General features: G+C 38.5%; 1 protein-coding gene across 3 annotated transcripts in view; it reads left to right on the top strand.

The window, feature by feature from the left end:
- The first annotated feature begins 2920 nt into the window (after nt 1-2920).
- PPP6R2 (protein phosphatase 6 regulatory subunit 2) overlaps nt 2921-11064 on the top strand; it is a 4227669-nt gene continuing 4219525 nt past the window's right edge. For all 3 annotated transcript variants that reach the window (XM_044088566.1, XM_044088567.1, XM_044088565.1), the window contains exon 1: nt 2921-3194. The gene's annotated coding sequence lies outside the window, so the exon portion shown is untranslated. The remainder of the gene's footprint in view (nt 3195-11064) is intronic.

Raw genomic sequence — 11064 nt, 5'->3', positions numbered from 1 at the left:
ATTGCTCCACAGATAAATAACAAATGCTGGATGTGTAATGGGGAAGACAACTGAGAACATGTTTTTTGGTAATGTGATGAGTTGACGGATTTAAAAAAAATTCCTTACAGGGTGCTTTATCAAAAATCTTGAGGGAGCAAATAAGGAATTGCCTAGACATATTAAGGCATTTCTAAATGTAATGCTACTGGCTGCCACAAAAGCTGGAAATCAAAATCTAAACTAAATGTAACTGAAATATTGAATATTGTACAGGACATCAAACAACTGCAGGGTAGGATCTTTAGAGAAGGGAAGGAGCAAATTACGTAGAATTAAAAACACCAAGCACCTCCTTGTGTAAGCAAAGGGATGTAAGGTCAGAAGTTTACTGTCACAGCAAGTTTTTAGACAGTACAAAAGTTGAGTTATAAGCATCCTGTTTTCTGAGTTCTTTCTGCTGTTTGAATATTTTCAGCTATTGCTTAGTTTGTCTAGGAGCTTTTTTGCTGTTTTTGTATACATTTCTCTGAAGTGGAAAATGAGACAGGGATGCTAGTTATTGTGTGTTTACAAGAGTGTAGGAACAGTTTGGGATAAAATGGGTAGCACAACATTACTGATATGGGACATAATTCCTGAAGATTGTGTTCCATGGAGTGGGACTAGTGTGCAACAGAAATCAGAATGACATATGAAAGTCCTTAGCAATACATAAAGACAGCGGTGCATAAGGATGAAACCCTGTGCATGGCCTTACTCCATTATGTAGTCAAAGTACTTTGTGCCCAGAGCATGGATGCAAATGATCATCCAGGACCATATGCAATTCAGAAACACTCCACCAAATGAATATGGGCTGGCCCTATCTATATAAGTTATGGAACCAGAACTGCATACCCACACATGGTGTAACACATCTAGACACACCGATCCCCCTTTACTGATGATGTGTTACCAAGCATTATGAAGGGACAGAACCAAAGGGGGTGGGGTAAAAGTTGTGTTCCAGATTTAGTTATTTTATCTACATTTGTTAACCAGGATTGACTGACTGAGATCAAGCTCATTTTCAGTGGATGCCTGGGGAGAAAAGCTCCATATTATAAAGGTAAAGCAAACGTTTTACAAAGCCAATGAGACAATTATTAGATAACAGAGGTAGAAAATAACATTGCTAAGGAGTACAACATTTAATGTTCCTAGAATAACAGTATCAAAATGAAATCAAGTGAGACGTAATCTGAAAGTATGGAAGTTACAGTGTTACAGAGGAAGTCTGATATTTTAGGTTTGGGATGATTTCTGTGGAACAGACCAGGAATTATGGCAATTCACTATACATACATTGTTTGTGTGGCTCCTGAGGAAGGGTCTATGTGGCCTATTTTGTCAGCCATTTTAAGAAAGTGACATTTAAGCCTGCTCCCATTTTACAAATTAGAAAATATGAATTATCAACAATGTCTTTGTACTGTGTTTTTTTATCAACGTTGGTTGCTTTGTATGCTTTCAGATACATCCTTATAATAGTACATTTGTAAGAAACATGCAAGCATTGTTGGTTATTGTTATTAAAATGTTGTTACTCCTCCACCCTGAACCTGAAATAGGTCTACATGGATCAATGTGGTAGCTTTGTTAAAATGAATTGTATTGCCTGGAATAATGAAATGAATAACGTAGCTGAACTTGTGTGATTTGATTTAGTAGTAAACGCAATCAACAGTGACAATCATCAAGAGCCAAGCTAAATCTTTATTCCAAGGATCTCTATTCGTTGTTATTTTAAAGTAGGGCAACAAAATCACAGCTCGTTTGAAAATCTCCCACGGTCCCATTGTAGATGGGTTTTGACAAGCATTTGCACTAAGATGAAAGTAAAGAAAAGGTCAACGTCTAATTCAATTGCTGTTAAATGATTAAGTCTGCAGTTACTTTGCATTGTTTGGGACCTGTACAGCCGCATCTGCTTATATGCTAGAGAAGTGACACTTTTTTGCAGCATCAAACTCAATGACTGTCTTCGATAGCATTTGTTTTTGTAGCAATGACACTGTGTCTTTGCAGCGGTGGAGTTTGTGCTAACATAGTGCGTGTACCTCCCGGTCCTCCCCGCAGAGTTACCAATGCAGCTTGGATGTTCAAAAACATAAACGGAATTCCATTTGTCCAGACAACTAGTTTTAATGTTACAGTCGTAATCGAGGGCATTGATATTCATGTACGTGTGAGTGTGAAATTTATTACAAAGTCTTACTGCTTCTCAAATGTAAAAAAAAAAAAAAATCAAACCATCTTCATCCAATTTAAGTCTAAATCCGTACATAGAGAACATGACAAAATGAAGTCAATGATGATTTGGACCAGAACACACAAAAATCTATAAAGTTGCGAAAATTTCAGAAAACGAGATTCAGGTATTTTTGCATTGATGTATCATTGTATTCTCCAGTGTTAACCCTAAAGGTTCAAGTGTGTTTTGAGTTACAAACTAGTAAATCCCCATGAAAAAAATAACATTACAAGCTCTTCCGGAAATTAGAAGTTTCGAATTGAAGTGACTTGTGCATATGTATTTTAATCGGCCTAATATCCCAGCTCCAGCTTTAAGAATCGCAACTGCAAATATTTGATTTACACAAGAACTTGTCTTCGACTATGTCACACACTTTCATTAGCAATTTGGAAATGTAAACCTACCATTTTGCAACAACATGAGTAAATTTAACAGGAAAAACCAGACTCAAGATGGTTGAGCCAAATATATGAGTATTTACTTAGTTTGGCGTATCCGTTGTAAAATATTTATTAAACCCGGCTCATTGTATTATAAACCCTCACACGACTGCGTAATCTGTTTTCAAACAAGAGTGAGCGCACGCTGTCGGGGAGCCGCATGCGCGCCCCCTCGACCAGGCGCGATCCCGTAAAACTCGTCGCCATTTTGGGAGCTCTGGCTGAGTCTTGCAGTGCGACGTTTCGCTTCAGCAGGCAAGAGCATCCGTGTTGTCGGCAACAGAGCCGTGGCTCGTGCATTGCGTCCTTCCTCTAACAGAAGCAGCCAGGTGCGAAGTGACTGTTGGGCGAATGACGGAGTTATAGTAACGCGTGCGCTGTTCTACCTGTACTGTTTATGATCGGATTAGTGTGTTTTGATTCGCTGTTTCATGGTAGCAGAGCCTGGGGTCCTCGGAAACCTGTCGTGCAGCTGGGTGAGTGAATAGCTTCTCATATTTGTTTACCACTTTTTCTTGAGAAGGGGGTGCAGGACTGTATGCTCAGCACAGATGTGAGGGTGCAGGGCCTTATGGTGAAATAGGGAACTGCATGTTGTTGTGGGCCCCCGTGTGAGAAACTGTAGGGCGCATTGACAGCGTACAGAAGAGGCACAGAACCTTGGAGTGGGAGGGACAAGGGTGGAGGCCACCATAATGGGAGTGGTGGGGGAGGAGGCCATACAGTAGGAGGGGCTGGAAGAGTATACATGTTGATGACTTTGTACCAATATTTGGATGAGCGGTGTTTTACTATGGACTATTGTGGTACTGAGGTTGCAGTCGTCTTTATTGAGGGCAGAGGTCACTGCAGGTGAAGCAAAAGCATTGTAATAGGAGGGTTAACAGCCTTTATTGGCTTGTCAAGATAGGGTTGGATGACCTAGGTAACTCAGTGCAGAAGATCTTTAGAAGAAGGGATGGCTTCTCTATGATGGGAAGGAGCCTGATTATTAGAGAAGGTGTAGTATGTACTGCCTTGAATGGAAGGAGAGTGTATGTCTGCCTTTGAATGGAGGAGAAAGGGTATATCTCTCTTTGCCTCTTAGTTTAAGAATTGTGGACATAATCCAAAAATAATTGTTGGGGCAGTGGCCCAAAATCAGGAATAAATATTAAATATTATTATTACAAATTTGGTTGGCTGCTAGAATAATATGTTTCTCATTAGCTTGCCTTTTCTGAAGGATAAGAAATTTGACACTGCCATTGTTAGCGACTTCAGTCCTTATTGATTTGCCAGCAAGCCTAATACCTTTATGGGAACAGACCAAAAATAAGAAGGCAAAATTCTGCACAAGTGCAGGTGCTAAAGGAAGGGTTTGCACATTTCCTTGGCATAATGTATAATGTTGGACTCTTTTGTGTGGGGAGTGCAAACTGATGTGAAGCTTCTATGTGGTGTGTAGTATCCACTTCATATATAAGGCATGAGACATAATTGTATCCTAGTACCTAATGCTCAGTAGCAAGGCCTGCCCACCACTCAACACCTGGTGATGGGTATGAATATTACAAAATATTCATGGTGAAGTCATGAATATTCATGGCATATTTGGTATGTTAGCTCAGGAAAATAAATATTGAAATAAAATATTGAAGTCAGTAGTGCTTTTTACATTCATTTTTTAAAAGTGATGCTAAAGGAACAGCACTATAACTGGAACTTAAACAGAGCTACCCAAGTACAGACTGCACACTACAAAAGTAAATCATGAATATCCATTGGGTATTAGGTACATTAGCTTTTGTTTTGTTGTTGAACTAAATAACAAAATATTGAAGTCAACATTGCTTTTTAAAATCAATTCTTAAAAGTAATTCTAAAGAAATCAATAAATACTACTTACACTACTACTGAAGCAACATCACTATAACTGTTTACTTACAGCTGAAAGAAATGCACTCCTCTGACTGCTTTGTCTGTTGAGTGAAACAACTTGTATAACAGTAAAAAAATGTATAACAGCACTATAACTGTAAACTGACTTACTACAGAAATAAATGTACAATTGTTGTCACTTACCTGAAGACGCATGAAAACTCCTTAACACAATATGAGCAGAAATGAGGCACTGGACAAGCATTCTTATGATGAACTTTTTTAATAAAATACTAAAAAATGGACATTAATATGAGGTGCTTATTTCTAATACCTAATACACCCAAGAAAGCAGCACTGTGCAGTACAGATCCACTTCCGTAAAAAAAGATAGAAAAAATGGAATGTAACATGTATAGGGGTGATTTCCATATGTGTCAATCAACAACCAATGTATGCATGATGTCACTGTCATATCTGTATGGCAGTTAATCATGCATCATTTGCATATGACATCACAACCATTTGGCATATCAGTCACACTGGCCACGTCCACTTCTGCACAGTTCGATGGGGGTGGGGTGTGGGGGTGGACTACAATACAGTTATGCCAGGCATGAAACGGATTACAAAGTCTTGTATTCTGGAATTTGGTATCAGGGTAGGAGAGCTGTGTGTGTTTAAATTGATGTAAAGCTTCTGTGTGGGGTAGAGGAAGGAGTGTGCTCATTTGTTAAGTGTGAGAGGCATTACAAAGTTTTGCATTCTGTAATTCAGTACCTGGGAGGGTGGTTGGGGGGGGGGGTGCTGTGTGAGTGTATGTGTGTTTATCAGTGTACATTGGGGAGAAGTATAAATTAAGGCCTTTATGTTTGGAGTGGGAACGGTCTTAACCCCACTTTTTGAGAGGTGACTGAAAGTGGATTGAATGGGTGTTTGAGTGGAATGGGATCTGTTTAAGGTGTGTGTAAAAGAGAGGGTGTGTTGAATCATGAGTTTGTGACAGGATGGGGGAGGGATTGTTCAGAGCTTTTTTTGACAGTTTGCAGTGGTTGAGGAAGCATCTGTTAGGGCAGAGGGTGGCTGGGGTGGTTGAGCGGCATCTTTTAATGTAGTGAGTTGAGCGGCAGTTTGTGTATGTGTGGTGAATGTTTATCTATAAAAGTCTGTATATGAGTTTTTGTGTATGTGTTTGTTGTTTCAGGTCTAACCTGCTGGTACTCTGGTTGTGGGTGGGTGGAGGGGATTGAGTGGGCCAGATGCCTTTTGTTTTTGGTAGTTTTCAATATTTTCATTTGTAAATTTTTATGTGCTGTTTGTCTCTGGTTTATTTTCAGTCTTTGCACATTTTTATGTATGTCTGTATTTCAACATTAATTGCTTTGATATAACTCTTTAGCACCTCCCTGTTTTGACAGCAGTTTTTACTGACCCCACTAGTAGAGTGGGTGACAAGACATAACACATACATATTGACATTTTTTTGAGTTAATAAGCTTAAGTAAAAAGAAACAAGGGCACAAAACTAGGCAGTTGTGAGAAAGTGCCTTGGATTACTGTATCCTGTGGTATCACTGAGTACAGATTAGCTTTTCAGTAGATATTGGGAGGGATGAACTTAGTGTTAACCAGTGGAAGTTTTTTTACTGTGGATTTGAGTTGCATAAATATTAAAACAACAGAAGTGTTTTCAGGTTGACTTTCATTCCAGAATTACAAGTATTGCTCTGATATTGTTTAAAACTGAATTAAGTACTGATTGTCGACATTTACCAAAGTAACATTTCTAACCTGCAATAATTCATAACATGATCGCGAAACGAGTTCATCTTCAAGTAAAAAGGGGATGTGTAAACTGTAATTAGTTTTGTATGACATTGGATTTAAAGCAGGAACAGGAGTGACGGAAAAATTCCTCTTCCTGGGTACCGTCCTTTCCCGATGTTACTTAACAGAACTTAGTAAAATCACACAGTAGTAATTTGCATGGGTTTTGTACTGCAGAAAGATCCGTGAAACTAAAATATACAGTTGGCGATGCAATTGATAACTGAAAATAGTTGTTGGAGATAATAAAAATGTACTTGCGTCTTAAAATGAAATGCTTACTCTGAAGCATGTATACTTCAGATCAATCCTCTCCAGACTGAGATTTCGATTAACAGTACATGAAAAGAGGTGGTGCTGGCACTACGTCCCATAACCCCAGTTAGCTAGATGTAATCAGGGAGAGAGAGAATATAGGTACAATTCCACCTGTAAACAACATTAAGGGAAAATACAGCCTTGCTTACCATGCTTTGTGCATTTTAATTTTGATCAGGGAACATAGAATATGTAGAAAAAGAATGACTCTATATTATAATTAATGTGGTTGTGGTAGTATGATGTATGAATATTCATTTCATGATTTTACACAGTAATCTTATGCTAAGAGGGATTTTGTTTGCATGATTATTCCTCCATTAGGCTGTGTACACTTTAGAACGTGGAAGGAATAAATAATACAAACAAGGTGCTGGCGAGAAAGCGTGGTTGTGACTGCCAAGAAATGTGGTTGCGATAATACGCAAGTACTGCACATTTATTTTTTTGGGGGGGGAGGAGCATATTTATTGTGTGTGAATGGGTTGTGTTGGATGGTAAGTAAGTGGTGCTAGTTTTTGTTTCCATGAGATGAGGATTATGGAAACTTGTTTGTAAGTTTTTAAACTGTGCCGGTTGTGGTATGCTGGAATAGATGAAGATGTGGGTGGACATCCTTTTGCACTGGTTTGCTGAGCTTAGCTGTTGCGGAGAAATTGGAGTCTGTATGTTATGATACAGTGAAGCCAAGAAGAGAGCAGCATATGCAGTTGCTCTTAGAACACAAATGAGCAAGGTGATTGCTTTAAGTTGAAGCTTGTATCATAGATTTTAGTGTGTGTACAAGAAAATTTTATAAGTAGCTGATGTCCCAAATGTTCTTCACCGCTCTTTATGGCTTGGAGTTTCATAGTGCATTGTACTGGAAATGGAGATTTCTTGTGCCTAGGGCATGCTGAGTTTTGTTTTGACTTGCAAATTAGATTTGTAAGCTGTTTTAGGAGAACCATTACAAAAATGTTTGTTTGGAGGTCTGCAGCAGTCAGTTTGAAGCAAAAGTCCTGTCTCTGTGTCATTACTCTATTCTGCTTGCCCCCAGTTTATAGCCATGTGTTTTTTATTCCAAAGTCGGTGGGCACAGATAGCTGTTTTGCTGTTTCGGTTTCTAAACACAAGAGCTATTATAAAATGAAACTTAATGAGTGCCTAGTTTTTAAAGAAAACAATTACTTTATGTTGCTGTTCCCCACCATGAATCATTTGTATTTTTTAATATATTTTTAATTAATGTGCAGCAAAACGTATTTCTGTTGAAATCAATTACAGCATTTTCTGGATTTTAAATTATTTTACAGAATATGTTGCATATGTACTTGTTACGAAGTTCTGAGAGCTTGTGCAGATTGTAGCACATGATAAAGGCATGACCATAATTCAGCGTGCGTAGGAGTTATGATATTTTAATGTTAGCTAAGGACTAGAAAAGTTGTCATTGTGTTCATAAGCACCACATGCACTGCCGAAATAGCAAAACACTTCTGTACATATTCCCATTTATAAAGTCTTTCTCTGTTGAATATGCATTTCTCAGAAACAGGTTGGCATTATTTTTTGATAGAGTACTGGGGTTTAGATTGTACTTTTTATTCTGAAATGTATGTATACCTTCAAAAGTATTGGCCGGGAAGTGTGTGTGTGTGTGGGGGGACTGCAACATAAAATGTCATACTGTCATTTTGTATTTAAAAATCTGGAAGTCTGGGTTCCAAGCATTAATTTAATTTAATTAAAGCATATTTATTTATTTAATTTATTGACAGACATATGATTACTGGGAAAGTCCGACTGGGTGGAAGCCCATTTTCAGCGGAGGCCGAGGGAGAAAAGCTCCAAGTTATTTCAAAACATTTTAATAACAATAATTTTACAATCTTCAAAAACAAAACAAAAATATGTGCAGTTTAAATAATAACAAATTAGACACATAACAACATTGGTTAAGAAGGGATGCAAGTTATATGACGATCATTGTAATATTTAGAGAAATTTTAGTTTGTAGAGAAATGAAAGGTAAGTTAGTCTAATACAAATAGGAATTTCAGTAATGAAGTGAGGGAAAACAGGCTTATTGTATATTTAGAGTGAAGGTCAGGGAAGAGAATTTGAAGGAAGTAAGTGGAGAATAGAGAGTAAGGAGGTATAAGGAATGACAAGGTACTTGTTCACATTTAGGGATATAGTTTATCCTGGTTTTGAGGAAGAACAGAGCCAGATTTTAGCTAGGAGGTCTTTTAGAGTGGTTTTGAAAAGTGGGAGGGAGGGTATTGACTTGATGGATACAGATGAGGAGTTCCAGGCCTTGGCAACCTTGTAAAAGCAACAGACAATGGTCAGCAGATTTGATAGGTTTGTAAACAGGAGTTTTTGCTCCTTTGATCCTTGATGCTTGGATCATAATGACTGACTGGGAACATAATTGTGTAGAATGTTTTTAGTACTGGACAGTCAGATGGATGCTGGATAATTTTATAGGTGGTAAGAAGCTGTGTATATGTTAGCTGATGAGGCAGTTGTTCACATGTTGGTACTAGGCTATCGGCCCTACGGCCTATACAAGCCAAACCATAACAATTTCCTGGCTATTTCTTCCCACCCTATTTACTTCCCTGGACCCCTGTCTAGCAGGGCGACTGACGTGATTCCCCGGGGTGAATTTCCTTTCTCTCATCCAGTCATCAAGGTTCCTTTTGAAGAGAGCCAAAGAGGCACTTTGCTTGACATGTATGGGCAGTCTATTCCAGAGTTTTGTTTATTGTGATGACAAGGTTTAGATCCCTGGAGTGTGTCGCTCTGAGGGATTGGGATTTTTTTAAGTGTAGCATGTCCAACAGCTCTGGGTTTGACATGGCCTTCCTTGTATGTTAAGCAGAGATCACCTCTGAGTAGATGCCATGCGACAGATTATAGCGGGAGTTTTTTTAAGGCGGTCAGCGTAGGGCATCTGCTTTTGGCCAGTGATTCTTTTAGTGAGGTATTTCTGTGGCCTTTCCAGTTGTTGCAGATGTCTTGAGAGGTGCATAACAAACGGGGCATTGTATTCTATAATGGGTCTAATAAGGGATGAGTATAGTGGGACAATTACCTCCTTTTTTATGGATTAAAAGCCCTTGGTGATGAGGTGTGCCACATAGAAGGATTTCCTGACTGTTGTGGCGATGTGGTTATCAAAGCTGAGACTGTGTCCCTAAGTCTCTTATCACACTTTCATTGTTTAGTTGTAACCAATTTAGGCTTTGTAGTGGGTTCTAAAAGGGGTATTTGCTGCAAATTTAGCAACTTTGTTATATCATTGTTAAAGTTTTAATTTTTATGAAGTGTGGAGGTTTAATAAGGATGGGAGTGCCATAAAAAGACTGGGGAGGAGATAAGTAGTGGCAAGTGGTGTTCTAGTTGCGTCATGGTTATATTGAAACTACAACTAGAGAATAAAAGAGATCTGTAATTACAGAAGACCAAACAGTGTTTAATTATTTTGTTTTTCTATCTTTAAAGAGGAGCATTACATCTTTTTTATTGCAGCGAACAGCTGTTTGCATTTCTGTATCCAAAGCAAGCTATGTTGGAGTAGTACTGTTCAAATCTGTAATGCTGCATTGCCCAGGTCAGTTTTAGTTTTTTAATTCATCTGCTCAGTTACTCAACTTTGTTACTGCGATGGTGGTGCTGCGGTAGCATTGTCGCCTCACAGCAAGACGTTGTGCTGTTCGATTCTCAGCTAGAGCATCTTCTGTGTGGAGACATGTGTGAATGGGCGTACCTTCGTTGAAGGTTGTGTGTCAGGGCTGGCAAACTTGACACGTAAAAAATCTACTGCCAATCATTAGCGGACTGGAGTTCCGCTGTGGCGACCCCTAACCGGGAAAAGCCGAAAGACACAAACAAACAAACTGCTCAATTACTCAACTTTATGTAGTACTAACTTAAATGTTTTAGTATTTAGTATACATTTGGGGTAGCTCTGAAAAAGATGAACAAAGTAGTAATAGGTAGTCATTAAAACACTTTGTGACATCAGGTTTGGGATTTTGAAATTTTTGGCATATAAAAATGGCATCCTGTATAATAAATTGTTTATAATGAGGCCTTTGCATCAGTTGCATGCTTGTGTTGCGAAGCGACTGTGACAGCAGACCTGTATATGTTCAGTAGCATGATCTTATGTGACTGACGAGACGTCTCAATAAGGAAGTGCCTTCTATGCATGCCTTATTATGCACAGTTATGTTGCATGTGAAATTGTTTTTAATAAATAATTTTCTTTTTGCTGTGTTTGAAAGAGATATGTTGGTTTGTAGCAGTAGTTTAAGTTAAATAGTTAATACATGCAACATGAAATGCCAA

The sequence above is a fragment of the Protopterus annectens genome, chromosome 11.part0, assembly GCF_019279795.1.
Source record: "Protopterus annectens isolate FY-2018-M chromosome 11.part0, PAN1.0, whole genome shotgun sequence".
Taxonomy (NCBI): Eukaryota; Metazoa; Chordata; order Ceratodontiformes; family Protopteridae; genus Protopterus; species Protopterus annectens.
Note: the sequence above shows the minus strand (reverse complement) of the source record. Positions and strands in the feature narration are given on the sequence as shown.